The following is a 25,669-nucleotide window of genomic DNA, read 5'->3' as shown; positions in this document are numbered from 1 at the left end:
TAGAATCCTGATGCTAAATGATCGCTAGGATGTTTTCCAACTTTTAAAATAAGTCTGAGATTCTAATCATTACTGTAGCGATTACTATTGTGCATATCTAAAACTTTTCAATAAATTATTCCTTCTATTGCCTCATGCTGGAGTCTTTGAGGGGACCGACAACTACCATCCCTCTCTTACGCCCTAATTCTGAGTCAACTGAGACATTACACAGGGCTTAAGGCATTAGGGACTGGCAGGAGACAAAGCATCACCTTTACACATTTTAATTTTTATTATTTTATATTTTAAGATTTGTTTATATGAGAGAGAGAGCATAAGAGGGGGGGAGGGGCAGAGGGTGAGAATCTTCATGCAAACCCCCTGCTGAGCACAGAGCCTGGTGTGGGGTCTGATTCCACACACCTGAGATTATGAACTGGAGCTGAAACCAAGAGTCAGACGCCCAAAAGACTGAGCCACCCAGGCACCTCTATCCTTTTTTTTTTTTAAATAGGCTCTATACCCAATGTGGGACTTAAACTCATGACCCAAAATCAAGGGTTGTGTGCTCCACTGACTGAACTAATAAAGTATCACCTTTATTATTAATAAAGACTACTGTGGATAAATGGCAAATACCTGTGAGCCGGTGGACTTCTTAAAATTGAACCCCACTGAGAAAATAGTCTCACTTGTCCAAGTCCAGATACTGGGCTATCCCAGACCTCTCCACATGGAACCAGATATAAATAAAATATTTCAAATGGGGATCCCTGGGTGGCGCAGCAGTTTAGCGCCTGCCTTTGGCCCAGGGCGTGATCCTGGAGACCCGGGATCGAATCCCACGTCCAGCTCCCGGTGCATGGGGCCTGCTTCTCCCTCTGCCTGTGTCTCTGCCTCTCTCTCTCTCTCTGTGTGTGACTATCATAAATTAAAAAAAATAAAAATAAAATAAAAATAAAATATTTCAAATGGAAGAACAAAGGAAAGCATGAGTTCCCCAGAGAAAGTTCTTTTGTAGATATCTTCTACTTGACTGAAGAAGTTACCTTCTGGTAACTGAAGGTTAACTGATTGCTCTTAGGATAAATTGGTGAATTCTATCAAATGCTTCTCCTGCATCTATTGAAAGAATTATGTGGTTTTGTTCTTTATTTTATTAAGGAGCAAAATCACATTTTCAGGTATTAAACTGATCTTTCATTTCTGGGAGAAAGCTCTCTTGGTCATGGTATATAATCCTTTTTATATGTTGCTAGATTCCATTGGCTAGTTAGTGTTTTGTTAAGGATTTTAACATCTATGCTCATTAGATATATTGCTTTCTAATTTTCTTTTCTTGTGATGTCTTTACTTTTGGCATGCCTTATAAAATAAGTTGCAAAGTGTCCCCTCCTCTTCCATATTTTAGAAGAGTTTGTGCAGAATCAGTATTAATTTTTCTTTAAATATTTGGGCGGCCCGGGTGGCTCAGCAGTTTAGCGCCTGCCTTCAGCCCAGGGTGTGATCCTGGAGACCCAGGATCAAGTCCCATGTCTGGCTCCCTGAATGGAGCCTGCTTCTCCCTCTGCCTGTGTGTCTGCCTCTCTCTCTCTCTCTCAAATAAATAAAGTCTTTAAAAATTTTTTTTCTTTAAATATTTGATAGAATACGCCAGTGAAGCCAACTTGACCTGGACTAAGCTCTAAGCCCTCTTATAAAACCCTACGGATTTAGGTCAGGACTACCCAGGATAGTGCACTGTTTTTGTTTTTGTTTTTGTTTTCCTTTGGGGGAGTTTATTTCCCGGTCAGAAAAGGAGAAGCAGGGTCAGGCTCCGGAACATCCTAGGCCCAGGCCTAACAAGGGAGGCAAGGGGAGGGAGGCACAGGGGAGGGCTCGGACTGTGCGGCTTGGTCCTGCAGCTGTCCTGGCTGGGTCGGGGGATGGCCTGCCGGGGATGGTGGCACCGAGCCTGGGGGCAGAGGTGGCAGGCCAGGGGGCCCAGAGGACGGCACATATGGAGGCAATAAATACAGACCGGCCAGGCACACGACACCAGGCCGGCAGGCCCGGGTGGGACAAGTAAGGCTCGGCCGCTGGCTCTGTCCGGGGAGGGCTGTGTGCTGGGGCCCCGGGCTCCGGCACCGCCCCCTGGGACCCAGAAGGCAGAGGCGTGAGGACACCTGGCCTCCCACATGGGAATCCATTTTTATTAATTTAAGGTCAACTATTAGAGATTTTAATTAAAATGACAGAATCTTTTCACAGCAACTCCTAAAGTATTTTGGATTGAATAACTGGGAGAAGATGTGTATATGCTACAAAGTGGCTTCTTCTTCCTTTCCCTCCTCCAATTCTTGCAAGAGACAATCTCTTATCATCCACTCCAACAGGAAACACACTAGGAAGAAAATTCTGGGGACTGAAGTTCAGCCAAGCCAAGTTGACATATCACAAAGCTATCAGCTTCTAAAAGCATAACTTCATCAGAATGATCAAGAACTTGTTACAAATATAGATATTTTTTTTGGTACCACATTGAAACCTCCTGACTAGAATCTCTAGAACCTTCTTTTTTTTAAGTATGCAGAGTATTTTGATGCAGCCAATGCATGGGCTAACATTTGAGAATCACTGATTAATAATAAGTATAAAAACACAAGTAATAACTAATTATACTTAATCCATACTATGTGCCATGCACCAGGCTGAGCACTTTATATTAATTATCTCGTTTAATCCTCACAACTGCCCTACAGTATAGGCACTGTTATCATTCCCAATTTATATATGAGGGAACTGACATTTACATAGGTTAAATTATATGCTCAAGGTCACACAGTCAAACTTGAGCTCACAAACCAGGTGAACAACTTTTCAGTCACTAGCTCTAACCACCAAGCATCTACTGAGGAACATGTTAAATAACACCACAGGAATTCAATTAAAAAATCCAGCATGTGAGAAATTCTGTAAGACAAATCATTTGGCTTTTTTTTTTTCAACAACTAAATTTTAAAGAATAAAACAGAAAGGGAAAAGAAACTTATAGAATGGTACTGTCCCATAATGCTGTGTGCATTCTCCATGTGGCTATTTGCAACTGAGGAGATGAATTTTTTATTTTATTCACTTTTGACTAATTTATGTTTAAATTTAGTCATGTGTGGCTAGGACTACCACATTGAACAGGGCAATTGTAGATGATCTACTAAATGCTAGATGGAGACTTATGTAGATCCTAAGTCAAACAAAATAAGTATAAAAAATATTTAATGAGGGACAGCTGGGTGGCTCAGTGGTTTGGCGTCTGCCTTCAGCCCAGGGCGTGATCCTGGAATCCCGGGATCGAGTCCTACATCGGGCTCCCTGCATGGAGCCTGCTTCTCCCTCTGCCTGTGTCTCTGCCTTTCTCTCTCTCTCTATGTCTATCATGAATAAATAAATAAAATATTTAAAAATAAATAAATAGATAAATATTTAATGAGATAATTGGGGAAATGGACACTGACCAGATATTTGTTAATTTTTAAATATGATAATGACTTTATAGTCATGCTTAAAAAAATAATTTACAGGATATCTGGGTGGCGCAGCGGTTTGGCGCCTGCTTTTGGCCCGGGGCGTGATCCTGGAGACCCAGGATCGAGTCCCACATCAGGCTCCCTGCATGGAGCCTGCTTCTCCCTCTGCCCATGTCTCTGCCTCTCTCTCTCTCTGTGACTATCATAAATAAATAAAAATTTTAAAAAAAGATTAATCATAGGGATAAACATAAAAACTAAAGGCATAAATAAAATCTGAAAAAAATAATTTAAAAAAAAATTTACATTGGGGTTCCTGGCTGGTTCAGTAGGAAGAGCATGTGACTTTGATCTTAGAGTTGTGAGTTCAAGGTCCATACTGGGTGCAGAGATTGCTTATATGAATAAACAAATAAAAAGTTTTTAAAAAATTTACCTCTTAGAGATATGTACTTAAGTATTTAAGGATGGAAATGATATGATACTTGTAATTTATTTTTCATAATTCCTTTCAGGAGTAGGGGAGCACCAAGAGGATATAGATGAACATCATTGGCCAGGAGTAGAGATGGCTGAAGCTGAATCATTGGTAATGAGGGTACAACCCTTCTCCCAGTTTGAATACACTCGAAATTTTCAATAACTAAAATTTTTTTAAAGATATTTTTGTGGGGGCACCTGGGTAGCTCAGTGGTTGAGCATCTGCCTTCAGCTCAGGGAGTGGTCCCGGAGCCCCGGGATTGAGTCCCACATTAAGCGCCCCTCAGGGAGCCTGCTCATCCCTCTACCTATGTCTACCTCTCTGTGTCTCTCATGAATAAATAAAAAAAATCTTTTTTTAAAAAAAAAAGATATTTTTGTGGTGCTTGTCCCATGTATTATTTCATCTAATCATAACTGTCTTGTGAGGTAACTGGAATATTCTATTTACAGATGAAGAATCTGAGGCTCAGAGAGATTAGGTAACATGCCAGAAGTTACACAGCTAGTTAGAGCCCTAGACTCAAATCCAAGCAATATACCCCCAAAGCCCATGTTATCCTATCACCCCATACTCTGTGTGATGAACTGTATGGTCATTGGGGATTGCTTAATGGACAGTAAAGCAAAAAGGATCAGAGAAACAGATTAAACATTTTTGCTTTCATTCAGAATGATAAATTTATAGCATGTGCTTCTCTAATTAGGAAGAGATTCATACCAAGCACCAGCTGCTAGTAGTTTATTAGTGAGTGTGGAGAGATGCAGACTACTGAACAGGATTGATTTGTAAGTTCCAGATGTGAAAGAGAGGATCTATTAGCTTTTTTTGGTATACCACTGAAGATGATAATATAAGCAGCTTAAGACATTAAATGCATTGACTGAAATTGCTCTTCTCAGGACTAAAGTTAATGTTACATTCCTTTTCCTTCAAAATATAGTTAACATGCACTAAAAAAAAATCACTCAAGGTAGTATCCAAAGGAGGAATAATTAATTCAATTTGTATCTTAATATATATATTGTCATATTAAATGATTTTTATTTTTGATCCCTAATGATTTTCTAAAAGGCTTTGTGCCTATTTGATATGATAGGATAGTACACTCACATTTCATACATAGAAGATTTCACCCCAGGCATACAACTCAGCCAATGCTTCTAACATTTTCACTCCTTGGCAGTTACAATGCAGTAAAGTATCTTTCTTAAACTAATAAATCAACCACTTAGTATCTAGTAGGAACTACAAACAAGAGACATTTCTATACCAATTGTTGCTCTTTGAATCCAGATCTTTGGTCTAGGCTTCACTACTTATAAAGTAGTATTCTGTAGTCATAGTCATTCAGCAACTAAATGAATGATTACAGGTAACTTCATCTCCTCTAAAACGATTTTTTAAATGTTTAACTAGTTCTATAAGAATGTAATAAAGACAAGAGGAGTGCCACCTGGGTGGCTCAGTAGGTTAAACATCTGCCTTCTGCTTGGGTCATCATCCCAGGGTCCTGGAATTGAACCCCACATTGGGGTCTCTGCTGGGCAGGGAGCCTGCTTCTCTCTCGCCCTCTGCCTGCTGTCCCCCTTGCTTGTGGTCTCTCTCCCTGTCAAATAAGTAAAATTAAAAAAAAAAAAAAAAAAACGTAATCAAGGGGACAAAAGACAATGGGCTAAGAATAATGGAGTCTGAACATTCATTTTTTTTCTGAAAAAAAAAAGTTATTAAAGTCAATCTTGAAACAAACTAATCCTGTAGAATGTTATTCCCAGCCGTGACAGCAGTTGTCTTAAGGAACTTTGGCCTTCTTGCTCAGAACAAATGCCTGCTTCCCAAGCCATCTCTATCATCTAAAGCAACAGCCGTTTCCCTCTTTGCGTCTGAGTCTACACATTTCACTTGAGAGCTGACATACATGGAGTCAGGAATCAGGGAGTCAGACGGTAGGTAAATGGCAGGCACAGACTTATGAAACAGTGAGCTCCAATAATTGAAAAACCAAAGGTAATAAATGGGAGATAATACAACACAATTGTCACCCAAGCACCTTGGAGTTTGCCATGGAGACATCAGGATTATGAATATGTCACCGTAAGAATCTAAGAAGGTTTTGTAAATTAGGCATGTCTTTCCATGTGTCTTAAGTGAAGACTTATGTTCTTTAAGCTCTTATTAAAAACCCAGGTATGGCTAAAAGGGTTTAAAGATTATGCCACCCTCTAAAAATTGTGAGTTATTAAAAAAACAAAATGAGGGGTACCTGGCTGGCTTAGTTGGTGGAGCATGCAGCTCTTAATCTCAGGGTTATGAGTTTGAGCCCCACATTGGATGTAGAGATTACTTTATAAAATCAGTTAAAAAAATAAAAATTAAATTTAAAAATGACTGGTTATGCAAAATTTAAACTTTCCTAAAGTAGTCGAGCTCTTTCAAAAAAAAAATTCACATATAATTTGGAGAAATGTACATCTTGAGGCAAGAATTCTCCATTTAGGGACTTTTAGATGGTGAAGGAAAAAAAAATCCCTGTGCACTCAGAGATAGTATCATAAATTGCTGTTACACTTTATACTGTTATGAAATAATATGCCTTATAAAAAAGATTGAACATGTAAAATAAGAAAATGCCTCCGATTGTTCCAGAAGTAAAAATATCAGTTTATGTCAAAAAGCCATTCCTGATTTACCACACCTGCCAAATTCCTTGTTCACTCTGTAATTTATTGCTTATTTATACAGGATAGCTCAGCAGATGTCACATCTGGTTATTCTACTGGTTTGGAATTTTCATTTCTTTTTAGCTGGGATAGTATAAGAAAGTTTAATGCCCTGGATAAGCTTACACTGCAAAAATTTGTAGCCTGAACTTTGTTACACCTAGGACTTTCCTGAAACTTTAAGATTTGATCTAATAAGGAAAACAAAGTGAACACTATTCAGAAGAACTAGGACAGGAAGATTGGGGAAAAGAAACATCATTACTGGAACCCTCCAGATTAACTATTCACCCTGAACTTGATACAGTTATTAACACTACATTACATAACCCAGTTCTGTGCAGTGAGGGAAAACCTCTCAATGAAAAAATGTTTGCCTGTTACACACAGTGGTTAGCACAGTTTCCCAATGATAGTTTTTTTGAATTTACATAATTTAACTGTTAGCCCCTTTTAATATTTGGCAGGCAAAGTGTTGTATGATCTGGATAGAATCATACTGCAGGGTTACCAGATTCCTGGACTACTAAGTGCTTTTTTTTTTTTTTTTTCAGTTTTATCATTATGAAACAAAATGAACAGCACAACTGTATTTGCAAGTAAGCTGCAATAACCATTTACTGCCAAAATGAAACATAACCAAAAAACCCCTCTAAACATGAGAACACACACACACACACACACACACATATCCCACACATAGTCCATAAGGCAAGAGTTTGATAAATTATACTATTACTCAAATTCACACAACTCCAAAACAAAAATACCAGAGACAGAAATTATATGAGAATCCTTATAAGAGGAACCTTCATTTACTGCTGGGGAAAGTATAAATTGTATGATAGAACCATTTTGAAGAGCAATTTGGCAACATTCAGTTCAGAGGTGTGAAGCACTCGCAGACTAGCAATGTCCCTCTTAAATGCAGTGGAGAAATTCTCAGACATGTGCACAAGGAAATGTGTTCAATGCAGCATTATTTTCACTAGAGGAAACCAAAGGGAATAATCAATGTTTATTAATTTTAAAATAGAAAGATAAATTCATGAAAGGGAATAGTATTCAGTAGTTAAAATGAAAATTTATTTTATGCGCAGTTCGGGTGGCTCAGCAGTTTAGCGCTGCCTTTGGCCCAGGGTATGATCCTGGAGACCAGATGGAGTCCCATGTTGGGCTCCCTGCATGGGGTCTGCTCCTCCCTCTGCCTGTGTCTCTGCCTCTCTCTCTGTGTCTCTCATGAATAAATAAATAAAATCTTTTAAAAAAAAGTATTCTTTAAAAAAATTTCATTTATCTATTCATGAGAGACACAGAGAGAAAGGCAGAGACATAGGCAGAGGGAGAAGCAGGCTTCCTAAGGGGAGCTGGATGTGGGACTCAATCCTAGGACCCTAGGATCACAACCTGAGCCAAAGGCAGATGCAACCACTGAGCCACCCACGTGCCCCTAAAATGAAAAATTCAATCTACATGTATCAACATGGATAAATTTGGAAGTCATGCTGGAATAACCATAGTGAATTGTGGACTGATATGCACAGTATCATGCAATTTTTAGAAACTTTGCAAAAATTATAGACATTTTTAAAAGAAACATAAATCTGTAAAAAAAAAAAAAGTGTAAAACCATAGAGGTATACTGATTAAAGTGCTTGTCAAAATCACAGGTGACTCCCTTGTTGAGGTGAAATTTAGTTTGGGTTCTTTTATAAATTATCAATGAAGATATAAGTTTCAGACTATCAAAAGACTAGAAATTATTCAAAGAATTTTTAATTGTCTTTTCTTTCTGCAACAATGTTCAGACACGACCACATTGATTTCATCATTCTATTTATGAAATTTCTTCATTCTCCAAATGTCCAAGTGGATCTGAACACACCCAATTGCCATAAGCTCAACTTTTATGGAAACAGACACAAGGGTTTTGACCCCAATTAATGTCTGCTCCAAAGTTAGTAGAAAGAGGTATTAGTGACTTTTTAAAAATAACCTGTTCTGGGGTAAAAATAAATTATAGCATAATATATCCTGTCATAATTCAGTGACCTCATTTGAGGCAAGTTTGATGGACAGATTCCTCTTTGTTCTTTATTAGCAACATTAATAAGAAGGCTAGCACAGTTTATGAACAGCTTCTCATGGGAACTTTGCATGCCTTCCTATTGTAATAATGTGAAATTAATGTGTCTTAGAAAGATGCCTGCAGATTCTGGTAAGACTTACTTGAGAATAACTGTTAGCAACCCATTTGTTATTGCTGCCTTTTTTTTTTTTCCTGAGAGACAAGAAAATATTTAAACCTTTGGTGCCTATGAGGGGGTTTTCAGGTATATAGGCTCCCAAAACATGCACGTCACCTTCAAGATGGTAGTTACCTCTGGGGAGAGATAAATAGGAATGGGATCAGTGGGAGCATAAAAGAAGCTTCAATTAGTCTGTAACATTTTATTTTTTCAAAGAAAAAAGGTGTGAGACACCTGGGTGGCTTAGTTGGTTAAGCGTCTGGCTCTTGGTTTTGGCTCAGGTCATGATCTTAGATTAGAGTTGCAAGGTGGGGCCTCCCTTTGGGCTCCTCTCTCAGCCTGGAGTCAACTTAAGATTCTCTCTCTCCCTCCCCTCTGCTCTTCCCACCATTTGCATGCTCCACTTCCCCCAAATAAGCAAATAACTCTAAAAAAAAAAAAAGAAAAAGAAAAAAGATGAGGCAAATATTGTAAAATGGTAACATTTTAAAACTGGATGGTGGGCATGTAGGTGCTCATCATATAATTCTCTCCTGTTTATTGTATATTTGAAATGTTATACTTTAAAAAAAGGGAATAAAGAAATAAAGTTCAAGGACAAACAACAAATTTGGGAAAATATATTTAAAATATATATGATAAAAGGATCTATTTTTGTAATATACAAAGACACATGTATAAGATAATACAAATGACTGAATAGGAAAACAAATTAGCAAAGGATTTGAAATGGGGAATTTATAAGACAATAGTTAACAAATTTATAATATAGCCTACACATGTATGGGTTTCTCCATGTGTGTCTATGTGTATATACTCATGAAATAAATGCAAATCAAGAAAACAATACTGCTTTTCACTGTCATATTTGACAAAACAGTATTACCAATGATGAGGAGAAACATTCTTAGGTGTTTCTGAGAGGAGTATCAATTGGTGTAATCATTCTAGGGGGCAAAAGTTTAAATGCACGTTCTCTTTGAAAGAATAACTTTGTTTTTACAGTTTTTCCTCTGGATATAGTCACATAAATGCACAAAGCTATATGTATAAAGGTACCATTTATCAGAGTAAAAAACTGAGGAAAAAATAAATTTCCATCAATGAAAGACAGATTAAATTGATGATGATACTGGGACACCTGGGTGGCTTTAGTGGTTGACCTTCTGCCTTTGGCTCAGGGGGTAATCCTGGATCCTGGGATCAAGTCCCACATCAGGCTCCCCATGGGGAGCCTGCTGCTCCTTCTGCCTATGTCTCTGCCTCTCTCTCTGTCTCTTATGAATAAGTAAATAAAATCTTTTTTAAAAATTGAAAAATATTCTGTACCCAAAGTACAGAATATTACACATGGACTAATGAAGATGTCCACGATACAACATAAGTTTAAAAAGAGCAAGTGGTAAAACCACACATACAATACAATCCTATTTGCATTAAAGGCATACTTTTAACGTCTGAAAGAAATGTAACAGTAATTATCTCTAGGGGACAAAACTGGAGGTTGAGAATGGACAGGAAACGATTTATGGCTTCTTAAACTTTCATTGTATCAGTTATGGACTCTATGCTACAAATGGCAAAAAAAACTGAAACTCAAACTGCCTTGAGAAGTGAATGACTTTATAGCCTAAATTTAACTGAAAAATCTGTTGGGGAAGTTTCAGGTTTATCTTGAACCAGGGCTGCACAATGTCACCAGGATGCTTTTTCTGGCGTTGACTTCATCTTTTGCATATGGATAGTGCCCTCTGGGGGTGTATATCTGATAACACTGGTCATCTGGATGGCTCCTTTCAAGTTAGCACCTGGTGATCATTACCAAATGCAAGAATGAATGCTTCTCTTTTCCGGAAGCTTCTACTTAATAGGGTCATCAATTCATGTCTTTTTTTATTTTATTTTTTTTAAGATTTATTTATTTATTTGAGAGAGAGTGAGAGCCAGAAAGATCACAGAGGGAGAGGCAGAGGGAGAAGCAGACTCAGCACTAAGCAGGGAGCCCATTGCGGGGCTCGATCCCAGGACCCTGAGATTGTGACCCAAGCCAAAGGCAGATACTTAACCGACTGAACCACCCAGGCACTCCTGGGATCAAGTCTAATTGGATTATATGCCCATCCTTAATTCAAGCATTGTCCTTTGTGGCAATTGGTTTAGGGGGTCAATTCCACCCAAACCAGATAATATAGAAGGGGGTCTGGATGATTTCCCCAAATAAAGAGGAATGCTGGGCAGCAAAAAAGCAAATATCCACTATTGCTGGATAATGTTTTACCAAGTGCATATAATGTATCTATTTATCATCCTCTAGGCCCTAGGCTTTGAGATTCATAGGAAGGGACTATGTCTGTGTCATTCATTATTCTGTTCTTTGAGTCTAAAATGGTTTCCTGGCCTATAGTAGGCTGTCAGAATATTTGTAAAATAAAAACAAAACAAAACAACCTGCCTCGCAACTTCACTCCTAATCATTGGCTACTAACTAGAAAAGCATTAGCCACAGAATGAGCATTATCAGGCATCTTTCACAGTATCTCCTTCTAACGTGATCAGAAGAAAGACTGATACAGTAAGAGATACACAATTTTTAGGGAAAACACTGATGGATCTTTTAAGCATTTGCTGATATTGTTTGCTTGTTAATGGAAATTATACAGTACTTCACGTGGATTCATTATTCCTGAACTACTGGAATAATGGGTGAATTCAGCAAATTTAACTACTTTGTTCTTCAAACAGGAGTTTAGGGTCAGGCTAATTTATTTTAACACTTCTTCCAAAATACTAAAAAAATATAAAATTAATTAATTAAAAAAATAAAAAAGACTTCTTCCTCTTCTTCCCTTCCCTTGACCCTTCTCTGGGTACTCCACTCACTGAGAACTGCTTCTGCTTGTGCAATTGTCCACATTATTAAGATTGTTAGACAAAATACAGGATGCTCAGTTACATGTACTTTCAGATAAACAATGAATTATTTTTCAGTATAAGTATGTCCCAGATATTGCATGGGACCAGATATCGCATGGGGATATACTTAGACTAAAAAATCATTCATTATCAGAAATTCACACTTAACTAAGCATTCCCTATTTTTATTTGCTATAGTTTCTTGTTTTTATTTGCTAAATCTGGCAACTCTACACATAATACCAGGTGCCTGTGATGACTTTGAGTTTGCCAAAGGGTAAACTGCTGGGCTTCCTAGACTATAAAATACCTTGCTATTGGATTTTCACTTCTTAATATGCCTCTTTTACATTTAAAGAGCAATTACAAAGTAAACTCCTATGTAACTACCACCCAGGTTAAGACATACAGCAGAACAATGCCAGTACCTTAAAAGCCACCTGTATTCTTCTCAACTGATGGCATCCTCCTCCCTCCCCTCAAGGGTAACCATTATCTCGACTTTTCTTTTTTTTTTTTTTTTTTTATCTCGACTTTTCTAATCACTCTCTGGCCTTTCTTTAGGTTTGCCACCTATGTATGCATTTACGAAAATATATTTTGACTGTTTTTGAACTTTATATAAGAACTTACATCAATAAAAAAAAAGAAAGAATGAATGAATGGATGAATGTGTATCAATCATTTTTGCAAATTCTTTCACCCATTATTGTGTGTGTGTGAGATTTATCCAGGTTGCTGTGCTTCGTTAATTCTCATTGCTATATGTTTCAAAATGTAATTATGCCCATGAGTTATCCATCCATTGTACTGTTTTCTTGCTGGTGGTGCAGTTTTAACTTAAAATGACAATTTTAGAATCCTTTAAATTTATTATAATAAGCTAAAATATCTATTGTAAAATAGTTTCATACTGTTGAGGGAAATTTCTCATTCTTAATACTCCCTCTGGAATTTTCTGTTGTTGTGTTCAGTTTTAATGCTTTTAACACAGCTGACTTACAGTCCTATAAGGAAGCTGTCTGTCTAAATTTTTGGACACATGCATAATACAGGCCTGTATGATGGTTTCTGGGCTTTCAGCTGCCACTACATAATGAGTCTGCCTACTGCTATTTGATTCCTTTAAAGAAGGACTCAAGCAATTAGATTTCTAAAATGAAAAGTAATTACACAGATTCCGATGAAGCTAACAATTAAAGTAGGTGAGCTAATGTTTCTATTAAGGAGGAAAAAAGATTTATCCTCAAAAAAGAGGATTTGAGATCATATAGATGATGACATCATTTATAGTTAAATTGAGTATATAACTTTCTGCTTGAAAATTTAGCATATAAAGAAAAAAATGACTTATTACAAATATTATTAGCCATTAGCTGTGAAGTGCCTTGGAGGTGGCAATGTATAGAAAGTCTAAGAATAAGGGTGCCTGGGTCATGATCCTGGGGTCTTAGGATCAAGCTCCACATGGGGCTCCCTGCTCAGCTGAGAGCCTGCTTCTCCTTCTCCCTCTGCCTGTTGTTCCCCTTGCTTGTGCTCTCTCTGTGTCTGTCAAATAAATGAGTAAAAACTTAAGAAAGAAAGAAAGAAAGTGTAAGAATAAAATTACAACCTTCTTCTCTGCTCCCCCTGCCCCAAGCCCCTCAAAGCACAGCTCTAAGAGCCACAGATCAGGAAGATGGGACCTCTTTGCCCCAGGTGTATCTACAGAAGAATCTGCTGGGCTAATCTGATCATTTATTTACAAGAGCCTGATCTCAATTGGTACCTGTCCCAACATGAGGGAGAATGGGTCTCAGAGTCTTGTGCCCCTGGCCAGATGCTGTAGTCTGTTCCTGCTGACCCATGTTAGGCCTGACTCCTGTGCTCCATCTCTCACCAATTTCCATGAAGGGAAGTGCCTGTGGTCTGGAATGGAACCCTCACTATCTCAGAGGAATTATCATATCATTGTACAAGTGGCCATGGCTGGACTGGTGTGATGACGCTTTACTGATTCTCCTGAAATTAAGAACCTTGGAATTCATCACCTCTCTATCCTCATGTGGTCTGAGTACTCTTTTTGCCTTCCTTCTGCCCCTCTGTGTCTTTTCCCTCTTAAGGTCCAACCCAAGGCTCTGGACTCTGTGTTCTCCCATGGAATCCACTGGGTAACTTTCTCTGAATCCCTAGAGCCCTCATTTTTGGTATCACTCATTTTAACACTTACTCACACACAGTCAGGGTCCCCTCAAGTACCACTGGGAAACTGAGATCTAGAAATTAAGGATTTCTTGTTATGAGAAGCTTGTATCTGGGGAAAATAAAAGTGTTATTTTTTTTAAAGGAATAAAATGACATGCAAGTAATCTACTCAAATCTTTGAACTTACTGAAATGTTTTTTATTATTGTACTATATTCTGACTACAAATTGCTATAATTCCCTTTGGAATTATGCCTTCTATAATGGCTACCTAACATTAATATGGCTTAAAATGTACACTGAAATTTTTGAATGCTGCCTCGACATACATCATTCAAATAGATTTTTTCAGTATTTTACATTTTTAGGATGGGGAGAAAAGAGAATTACAGTACTGAAAATTTTAATGAACATTAAGGAAAAGTATATGGATGATAAATTAAATAATTAAATTATTTTAGCATGCAAATGCATGTTGAAGAATAAAAGAAGAAAATGGGGACGCCTTGGTGGCTCAGTAGTTAAGCATCTGCCTTCCAGGCTCAGGGCATGATCCCTGGGTCCTGGGATCGCAACCGCATCAGTGCCCTGCAGGGAGCCTGCTTCTTCCTCTGCCTGTGTCTCTGCCTCTCTCTCTGTGTCTCTCATGGATAAATAAATAAAATCTTTAAAAAAGAAGAAGACGTGGAAGAAGAAAGAGGAGGAGGGGGAGGAGGAGGAAATGAAAATGGATGGACACTAAACAATGTTTTATTCCTATAAATGTAGAGCTTATTAAGATTCTGTTACAGGAAAGATTCCAAGTCATGGTGTAGACTGTGACACATGATTCATACAGCACCCTCAACGCTTCCCACTGAAATTCCAAAGATGGATCGTTTTAAAAGCACGAAACCCTATCAGTAGAAAACAGAGTATCATTAGTGTACCAGAAATTTTGAGAACTATTTGGAAAATAGAAAGTAAATGGAGAAGAAATCAATAGAGTAGAAAAAAATCAATAGAGAAGAAATTGCATCTTGGGACACCAAAGCCTGTGCATGTTCTTTCTAAAAAGTCTCAGATAAGATCCAGATTCAGTATCAGCAAATTTAAAGAGAGAATTGGCTGTACAACTACCACTGTAGTTTACTCAGGTTGGTTTCTGGTGAGATTATTGGGGCCTGAGAGAAAAAAAAATCAAAGCCAGACTTGTAGTAACTTAAGAATTTGTGCCAAAAGAGCATTAAACAAGATATATTATAATATTAAAGGCAAGATTCACAATGAAAATATAAAAATCTATGCACCAAATAACATAGCATCAATAGTCATAAGACAAAAAACTATAGAAGATACAAGGAAAAATAGAAACATGCTAGAAAATACAGACTTCAATTCACTTCCCTTAATCTATTAGAGTAAGTGGATAAAAAGTATGAATATAGAAGAAAATAGAGTAATGTCTTCAAATGTCAAAAGGGAGATTTAAGAAAAAAAAAAAAAACCTTAGCCTTATTGCTAATTAAGCATGAGGACAAAAGAAAGACATCTGGGAATAAAACATTTACCATTCATGCTTCCTATCTGAAAAAAAGTACAAGAGGATCCTTCAGCACAGAAATGAGAATCCCAGGCATCAGATTATAAAATAATGATGGCAATTAAGTAGAGCCAGAAAAAATGAAGGAAAGATTCAAGCAGCAAAATTTTCAAGGATTTATTTATTTGAGAGAGAGAGGATAAGCCAGAGTGAGGGGGCAGAGGCAGAGAGAGAGGGAGAAGCATACTCCTCACTGAGCAGGCAGCCCAACGTTGACTGGGTTCCAGGACCCTGAGATTATAATCTGAGCCGAAGGCAAACATTTATTGGACTGAGCCACACAGGTGCCCTTAAGCAGCAAATTTTTAATGTCATATGATTTGGTTTCTTTCTAAATTAGTCCAATCACAATATTTGCTTTATAGTAAATAATACTTATATAATCATAATATCATACATCCTGTTTATTGGCCTCACTTTGGGTAGCAAGCAATGCCCAAAGTACAGGAGACTTCTATTACAGAGTAGCATGTCAATGTCATATACCTTGGCAATTTAAAAATTATGTGGCAGGATATGAACCTCAGCCAATAAATTCAAGTACGTAAGAAATATCACTTTATCTTCTACATTTCAATTTAATTTCTGCCTCTGGGGAATATCCCGTTTATCCTTCTACCTCCCCTCCAAGACCTGCTTGAGGGGAAATGTAAACACAAACATTCTTGGGATTTCTCTGCTCTCCCTGGGTCCCAAAGTAACAGCTACCAAAGTATCAAAGAGAAAGGGGATCCTCTAGTCATCAGTAATCTGTGCTCAGGTAACTGAGATCCTCAAGAAATGGTTGTTTCCAATGCAGCAGATCTCTGCTTCTTTGGGGCCCCACACATGATATGGGAGTCCTAGCTGAAGTTGGGAACCTTGTGCCAGTGTCCTGCCTTCATCAAAATATTCTAACACCCACACCTTACAGGGTTATACGATGGCACAGTGTTTGAGTATCACATAGCTTCTCATCACCACCTTCATGAAATCTCCAGGAGAAGCCTCTCCCCATCTCTTGCTTCTGTGCCATCACACTCCCTTTCTCAAGTCCTATGCAACTCAATGAGTTTAGGCTAAAGGAAAACAAAAGCCAGGAAAAATTTGACAAGTTAATTTTGCTTTCCTCCTTGTCCTAAAACCTCCCCTGAAGTGATAAAATGTAGAGCCCATGACATGCTTGAATGGAGAAATGGAAAAGAGAAAACATAAATTAATATTATATAGTATTACTCAGGTATATTAATATAACTGAGAAAAATTGGGAGATAGATAGAAGTAGAAAGATGAGTAATGTTCTCATTTTTCACTGTGGGTACTCGATCCACATTAAATTTGATAAATTCAGGATTAAACATTTTAAGTATGTTATTAAAGTAAAGAAGAACATAAGGTAACTACTAGGAAATGTTTAAAAATATAAAAATGTAAGTGATAAAATCCAGAGGCAAAGGGTAATTGGTTCATGTTAAATTAATCTTTCATAGTGGAATATCAATAGTTCCTATGTAAATTTTATAAGATTGAAATATGATAAACTAAAAGCAGAAGCTATTATTAACAAGAATGATTCCTAGAAAATGACTTAGGGGCTGGGAAGGAGAGGATGGAGTTGGGGAGAGGAGGGAGACTTTTTTCATTTTAAACTTTTCTATTCTATTTTTTTATTATGCTCATGCAATTCTTTTCAAACAAAAAGTAGATTAATTAAAAATAAAGACATGAAGCTATTTTAAACACATAGTCTCATTAATATTTATGAAATATTTAATAAAGAACTCACACATTAAAATATGCCTATGGGCACTAGGCCCTTATTTTAAAAATTCAATAGCAAATTCCTTCCCATGTTATAAACACTTGCTAAAAAAAAAAAAAAAATCCATACTGTAAAACAAATCTCCTTAGTTTTATACAGATGCACAAGTAATTTGCCCAAAAAAAAAAAAAAAAAAAACACACAAAACACTTGGGAAACAACTAAAAGGAAACACTAACAAAAAATTAACAAGAGTAACAAAGCAGTGTTAATGAGTATGCAGTCTCTCAAAAGAAATCCAAACATTTCATTATCAGTCACAAGAAAATCATCCAGTAAAACCATTTCTAATAATCTATTCCAGCCCTATTAAATTAAATCACAATTCCTATATACACTATCAATTAAGTTACATTATGTATTTAATCGTGAAATCTCAACTTAATGTAACATATACATCAGATCTGAGTACAAGAATATATTGTGGTCACTAAGAACATAGACTTAGCACATGCATCAGAGCATCAATTCTTTCAAGAACTGGGAGGGAACCTTTATTCCTAGCTCTCTTTTTTTTTTTTAAGATTTTATTTATTTATTCATGAGAGACAGAGAGAGAGAGAGAGAGAGAGAGAGGCAGAGACACAGGCAGAGGGAGAAGCAGGCTCCATGCAGGGAACCCGACATGGGACTGGATCCCAGGTCTCCAGGATCACGCCCTGGGCCGAAGGTGGTGCTAAACCGCTGAGCCACCTGGGCTGCCCACATTTTTTTTTAAACACTTACCCACTGGTTCCTAGTTATTGTCCAAATAAATTTATTATCAGTTTCCTCTTAAATCCCACACTTCCATCTGACATATGAATTGCAAACATTTTGCTATTCCATTGTTTTTCCTTTTAGCTTTGTCTTCTTTTGTGCAAATGTTTCTCATTGTACATGGATGGCATTTGAACTTTTCTATTTTGTCACAGATAATTTCCTTTAATGTTTGTGTAATTTCTAAATTATTGGAGCCCTTGTTACTCAGTAACACCCAATCTGGGATTCTCTCCTAAAAAGATAATCAGAAACTGTGGCACCGGGTGGCTTAGTTAGTTAAGTGTGTCTGATTCTTGATTTCCACTGGGGTCATGATCTCAGGATCAGGATCTAGCCTGGTGGAGAGCTCTGTGCTCAGCAAGAAATCTGCTTGAAATTCTGTCCCTCTGCCCCTTCCTTCCCCTTAAAATAAATAAATAAAATCTAAAAAAGGAGGTGGCAATGGTGAGGAGTGACAGGTGGTGGTGTAAATTTATACATTTTGCCTTAACTGGTATTTTTTATTTTACTTCTTTCAGTTTTTAAAAATAGTGGGTTTTTTTTTAAGATTTATTTATTTATTTATTTGAGAGAGAGAGCATGAGCAGGGGGAGAGGCAAAGAGAGAGAGGGAGAAGCAGGCTCCCCGCTGAGCAGGGAGCCCTATGTGGGCTCCATCAGAAGACCCTGAGATCATGATCTGAGCAGACATTCAACCAACTAAGCCTCCCAGGTACCCCTTAAAAATAGTTTTAAAAAATTGTTACTCTTTCTCCTATTGTAAAGACCAGGGAAATAAAGAAAAAAGTGTTGGATTGAAAAGAAAAGCTTGAACAAAACCTGATTTTAAAAGGTGTTAATTAAAGGATTACATATAATAGGGAAATTAAAAATAGCTTAACTAGTTAACAAGAAGAGAATTATTAATTTGTAATATATAGCATATATAAAATATAATTAATTCTTCAGCAAACATTTTCTTTTAAAGAAAGAAGTGGGTGTTTTAGATGTGTTTTTTTAATAACTGAAGATTTTAACATTTAATTAGATCTTCAGGGACATATTGAGTATTTGCAGGAATTTTTTTTTTAATTTTTATTTATTTATGATAGTCACAGAGAGAGAGAGAGGCGCAGAGACATAGGCAGAGGGAGAAGCAGGCTCCATACACCAGGAACCTGATGTGGGATTCGATCCCGGGTCTCCAGGATCGCGCCCTGGGCCAAAGGCAGGCGCCAAACCGCTGCGCCACCCAGGGATCCCTGCAGGAATTTTTAAGCTACTGTTTATCACACAAAAACTATTATTACATAGTAGAAATTAAAATACAAGAAAGCTCCACATAACCTTGCCACATCACACAGTTCCTTCCAAGATTTGTCAGTATGTGTGTGTAACTTTTAAATAACTGCAATCTGTCAACTCCATATTTATACATTTTCACAGATAATTTTGCAGGTGTATGCTTAAATTTTACAGAAAACTTGAAAAGTGTTTTCAGTCACTTCCAAATGAGTTGACAGCAGGATAAAAATGAATTCTTTGTCACTTTATATAGAACATCTACATAATAAAAATGTCAATCAACATACCGCATTTTTGCTGTTTTCCAAGACTGGTTCTGAGGGAAGAACCCACAGCTTCTAATGACTGGTGAAAGAAGGCAGCGATAAATGGAGAAGAAAAGTCTGAATGAGTTTGACTTTTCTTAAATCTCAAAATGGTCATTGAAGGGGGAAAATGCTTCTCCAAAGCAATGGTTTACAGTGCTGTGAATTAGGGAAAATCTTATCCATTCTTTATGGCAAATGACACTGTTTGGGAAATATCTTCTATGCTTGTTTTCTAGAAAGACTCTATCAGCTTATAGTTGTGACCAACTAACTCTAAATTTTGCCATTTTTACTAACTTTTTAAAAAGATTTTATTTATTTATTCATCAGAGACACACACAGAGAGAGAGAAAGAGGCAGAGACACATGTTCCATGTACGGATCCGGACGTGGGACTCGATCCCAGATCTCCAGGATCACGCCTCAGGCTGAAGGCAGCACTAAGCCGCTGAGCCACCCGGGCTGCCCTATTTTTACTAACTTTTGATATTGATAGCAATATCTCTTTGTTCTTCATTTCTCAATATTTTAATCAGATATGCATATAGTTTCTATTGGTAGATCCAAGGATATTGTTGTTGTTGTTGTTATTATTATTGGATATTGTTTTTATTGTTAACATTGTTAATATGTTAAAGTACCAATTATTGAAAATCTATTATTTGTCAGGTACTTTATCTTAAAATTCCATAAGGAAGGTATTGTCCAACGAAAGGGAGGCTTTGGAAGAAGTAAGTCTCTTGACCAAAGCCATATGTAACCTTTAACCTATGAATTAAAAAAGTGGTAGGAATTGAATTCACACCCATGTCTCTATGGGGCCAAAGCCCACACTCTTTTCACTACTACCTTATTCTCATTGTGGTAGCCTGCTAATCCAAGGCTTGGTTTACAGGGAGTCTGGAGCCACTAAACATTCAAAGTTTATTAGGCATAGAAAGTAAGAGCCTCTTTAAAACATGTAAAAACATGGGCACCTGAATGGCTTAGTCGGTTGAGTCCAACTCTTGATTTCAGCTCAGGTCATGATCTCAAGGTCCTGGGATTGAGCCCCATATGGGGCTCTGTGCTCAGTGGAGAGTCTGCTTGAGGATTCTCTCCCCCTCTCCCCCTTCCCCAGCTGGTGCTTACTCATGTGTGTGTTCTCTCTCTTTCTCTCTCTCTCTCATGCGCGCGTGCGCACACACACGCAAATAAATAAATAAATCTTTAAAAAATAAATAAAAATAAAGCATGGAAAAGCAGAACACATTTCTGAAAAGGAGAATCCTTTATCTGCAATTCCCTCATCTTTTAATTCCAGTGGAAAATTTAGAGCCCCTTTTACCTTTTAGCTTTAACTGTTGAGGCAAATTAATGAGTTAAATTCCAGTCACCACCCAGCCCCCACTTCCTGCCTTGCCAGAAACAAGGCTGGTCCAGAGAACAAATGAGGATTTGATCCTCATGCTAACTTTCCCCTTTGTGGTCAGCTAACAGTAATTATCATTTTAAAGTGCTCACTGTATCCCAGTTGCTATGCCAAGCTCTTTAGATAGGAGATTTCATTAAATTCTTACCACCTTATGAAATAGATGTTTTGATATTACCTATTTCAATGAAGTTTGAGAACAGAAATTGAGTAGCTCCAGGACTTGAACCCAGGTTGATTAGACTCTAAACCTGCTTTCCACTCTTTATATTACAAATTTTTCTGGAATCAATGAATAATTCATCTTGCTCCTTTGGGAATCCAATTTCAAGATTTCAAGACTCCATTTCAAGATGTCCTTAGGTAACATCCATCAGATGAAGACCACTAGGAACACATTTATAGTTAAAGTTTGGTTTATTTACCTTCTGCTTCAAGAGAAAAGCATAAGGCTTCTCCCGGGCCCTGGGATGTCTGGGCAACAGAGACTTGGGAGGGGCTTACCTCAGGGTTTGAGCCTGTTCCTGAAGGATTCTGAAGAGGTACGGGGAGATGTGTGGATCAGCTCCGAACTGGTGATGTCATGAAGCAGGGGCGGTTTAGCAACGGAAGTTTCTCTGTAATTTTTGTTCAGGAGGCAATAAGAACAAAGCAGAACAACGGATATCACTGGTTTAAAAAAAGGGGAAAAAAAGGCAATAATCTCCAAAGGACAGGGGCTGTGTAGCCAGGGGAGAGACATTGTTTACATGGCCTTGGCCTTCTATTGGAAACATTTTGAAGTTCTGTTAGGAATATTCTACTCCAATTACCTGTTTCCTTGGAAACTACAATTTAAAAACCTCTTATCTGAAGCTCTTGGTTGGAAATTGAGGCTGTTTGCCTGTGTTAACATAACCCACAGGGCTCAGATCTTCTCAGTAAAAATGAGACATTCCATTCTCACTGATAGTTCAAATAGCAGCGTTTTTCATAAGTATGACAGCATTTCCCAAACAGAAACGTAATGCAAGCCACACACGCAATTTAAAATTTTCTAATAGCCACATGAAAAAAGAAACAGGTAAAATTAATTTTAGTAATAGATTCTAATTCAATATATCAATAATTTATCCAGAATATTTCAACACAGATTATAAAGAAATATAAGATATATATATATATTTCTTTTTTGTACCATGTTTCCCAAGTTCAGTATAGCAGATCTCAAATTAGACTTTCCATTTTCATTGGAAACCTTAGCCTGTATTTAAAGATCATAAAATTTACAATTGAAAAGTATAACCAGGTTGTTACAAACATACCTAAAATATTTCCAATAACTGAACCATGTACGAGTTTGTAAATTTAAATTTAAATTACTTGAGGGATCCCTGGGTGGTGCAGCGGTTTGGCGCCTGCCTTTGGCCCAGGGCGCTATCCTGGAGACCCGGGATCGAATCCCACATTGGGCTCCCGGTGCATGGAGCCTGCTTCTCCCTCTGCCTGTGTCTCTGCCTCTCTCTCTCTCTCTGTAACTATCATAAATAAATAAAAATTTAACAAATAAAAAATAAATTTAATTGTAGATTATTGAGCTCCTCCCCACTATCCTCTTCATTAGAAGGTAGAGGAGGGACAATAAAATATGCTCCAAAAAAATAAAAAATAAATAAAATAAAATAAAATAAAATAAAATATGCTCCAAATTGAGAAGTTATTTTGAGACAGAGAAATGATGCAAACCACTCCATACAGTTTAGAAAGTTTCATCCAGGATAATTTACAGACAAAGGGGTTATCCAGCGGACAAATGATCCAGACATCACTCAGCTATTCACTGCCTAGTCCTGACCTTAATCCCCAGCCTTTATAGAGCAGGGAGCATGGTGGTGAGGTCACAGGTTAGTTATAAAAGTGGCACCATTTGTGCACCAGTCCTGTCTAACAGTTATCTAAAGTGTACCTTTTGTGCACCAGTTTAGGGAAGATCAGAACAATGCTTCTGGCATTGCAGTCAGAGCTAATGTTAACCTTCAGGGGCCTGGAACACATGGTCCTGAGCAAGGTCATTTCAGGGCATGAGCAGGTGGAGGGCCAAAAACGTAGTCAGAGTTGTCAGCAGTCCTACACCACATTCTTTACATTGGATTAATACCCTTCAGAGTATTAAACAATGGCTGTGCACTGGACACTTGGGGGGCTCAGTGGTTGAGTGTCTGCCTTTGGCTCAGGGCGTGATCCCAGGGTCCCAGGATCGAGTCCCACATCGGGCTTCCTCCATGGAGCCCGCTTCTCCCTCTGCCTGTATCTCTGCCTCTCTCTCTCTCTCTCTCTCTCTCTCTCTGTGTATCTCATGAATAAATAAATAAAATCTTTTTTTAAAAATGGCTATGCAATTGGAATAGAGGAGCAAATGTCCCATTTTCCAAACTACATCCATACATTGAAATTTTATCATCCCCAAGCCTCCAAATAACCACTGAACATGTCTAAAATTTACAGTCACTGTGATCTTTCTTAAAATTGACATTGAGAGGCCAGCCTGGGTGGCTCAGCAGTTTAGCGGCACCTTGAGTCCAGGGCGTGATCCTGGAGACCCGGGATCAAGTCCCACGTCGGGCTCCCTGCATGGAGGCTGCTTCTCCCTCTGCCTGTGTCTCTGCCTCTCTCTCTATCTCTGTGTCTCATAAATGAATAAAATCTTAAAAAAAAAAAAAGATTGACATTGTGAGAATAATTTAACACATTTGTAATTGCAAAGTCACAGTGTCTTGCTATAGACATTTTGAAGAAAAGAGGAAAGAAACCAGTCTTCTCTAGCTCCTCAGTAATATGGCTATTATAATTTTGCTATATTCTTGTTCACTTTTTCAACTGTGAACAAGCGTTGTACATTTCATTTAACACTAACACTGTTATATGCATTTTCCTATGCTGTTATTTGGCTTTGTTTTTAGTGATTGCATAATATAATTACACTGTTTACCAAACCATTCCTCCAGCGTTGACATTTAAACTGCTTCCAGTTTTTCATTGTCTGGAAACCAGTGAACATCTTTAAGCATATGATTTTATGATAAATCATCAGATATGGCATTTTGGGGTCAAAAGGCTCTGACGTTTTTATGGCTCTCAGCACATATACTGCCCAAGCATTTCCTAAGAGGATTATATTAATTTACAGTGTCATCAGCTATGTAAAAATAATTCACCATCTACACACCTGAATTCATTGTTATAAATATGATTTTGGCATAATTTCCCTGCCATGGATAAGAAAATCACTAATTAACACATTCTTTCTTCTGCATAAGTATATTCATTTACCTAAAATACATAATGGAATTTTGATATATTTTTAAGTGACACCATGACCTCTTTTCCATAGCCTTTTTCCTGACAGTTTTTTTATTTTCAGTTTCTACAATTACAAAAACTGCTGATTCATTAATTTTTAATACTGAGATATCATTCTGACTTTATTTATTTATTTTTTCATTCTGACTTTAGGTCATCATTATTTGAGATAGAATGTATCATAAATGTTGCACAGTTAATGTTTATAGAAAGGACAATAATTTTGCAAACTTGTACTTATTAACTTAAAAATATTTCTTCTACTGGAAAGACAGTGTCCCTCTGATGGTAAAACTCTCAACTGAAAGAACTGTACTATCATTGCCAATTTCATTATGTAGTTTAACCTAAAAATGCTTAAATATAACACAGATAAATAAAATTTCATAGAAATCCAACAACTCCTTTTGTTCTAGATATTCTATTTCCTTTTATCCCTGTCTCATTTGTTGAAACTACTAGCATGATCTATGAATTTGTTAAAAGGTACAATTACCTCCAGACAATCACTCTTTAAAAACATGTCTCTGGGATGCCTGGGTAGCTCAGTCAGTTAAGCAATTGACTCTTGATTTTGGTTGAGGTCATGATCTCAGGGTCATATGATCAAGCCCCATGTTGGGCTCCATGCTCACCAGAGAGTCTGCTCGAGATTCTCTCTCTCTCCCTCTCCCTCTCTCACTCTCTCTCAAAATAAATAAATAAGTTTAAAAAAAAGAAAGAAAACATATATCTCCCAAAGATCCTATGTCAGAACATAATTAGTAATTTTGGGAAAATAGTGTAGATAGACTATGTTATTTATAAACATAATTCTCTTTCTTGCCTGCTTTTTTTCTTTTGCCAATTAAAAATACTTTCACAACAGCAAGTTTTATCTATCCAGAGCTTTACAGTTTTCAGAACATTTTCACATGTATTATTTCCATTTCATCTTTACCACAACTCTATCAAGTATGTATGTGGATAGACTTTATCACTCCCATGGTTTGTATATGGGAAAACAAAGTTTCAGAACCATGAAGGTTCAGGTATCATTTGCCCAAAGATAAACATCTCATATACCTTACCACGGGAAATTATGGGGCTTCCTCCAGGGGTGCCTACATTTGCTGATAATTTCAGGAGTAACATACCACTTTGATATTA

General features: G+C 37.4%; 1 protein-coding gene across 1 annotated transcript in view; it reads right to left on the bottom strand.

Annotated features, from left to right (window-relative positions):
• FBXO34 (F-box protein 34) overlaps window positions 1–21,706 on the bottom strand; it is a 140,472-nt gene extending 118,766 nt beyond the window's left edge. The window contains exon 1 of the mRNA XM_072838667.1: window positions 21,686–21,706. The gene's annotated coding sequence lies outside the window, so the exon portion shown is untranslated. The remainder of the gene's footprint in view (window positions 1–21,685) is intronic.
• Window positions 21,707–25,669: the final 3,963 nt, after the last annotated feature.

The sequence above is a fragment of the Canis lupus genome, chromosome 9 (assembly GCF_048164855.1).
Source record: "Canis lupus baileyi chromosome 9, mCanLup2.hap1, whole genome shotgun sequence".
Taxonomy (NCBI): domain Eukaryota; kingdom Metazoa; phylum Chordata; class Mammalia; order Carnivora; family Canidae; genus Canis; species Canis lupus.
The sequence above is the reverse complement of the archived record's forward strand: the minus strand, read 5'-3'. Positions and strand labels throughout refer to the sequence as shown.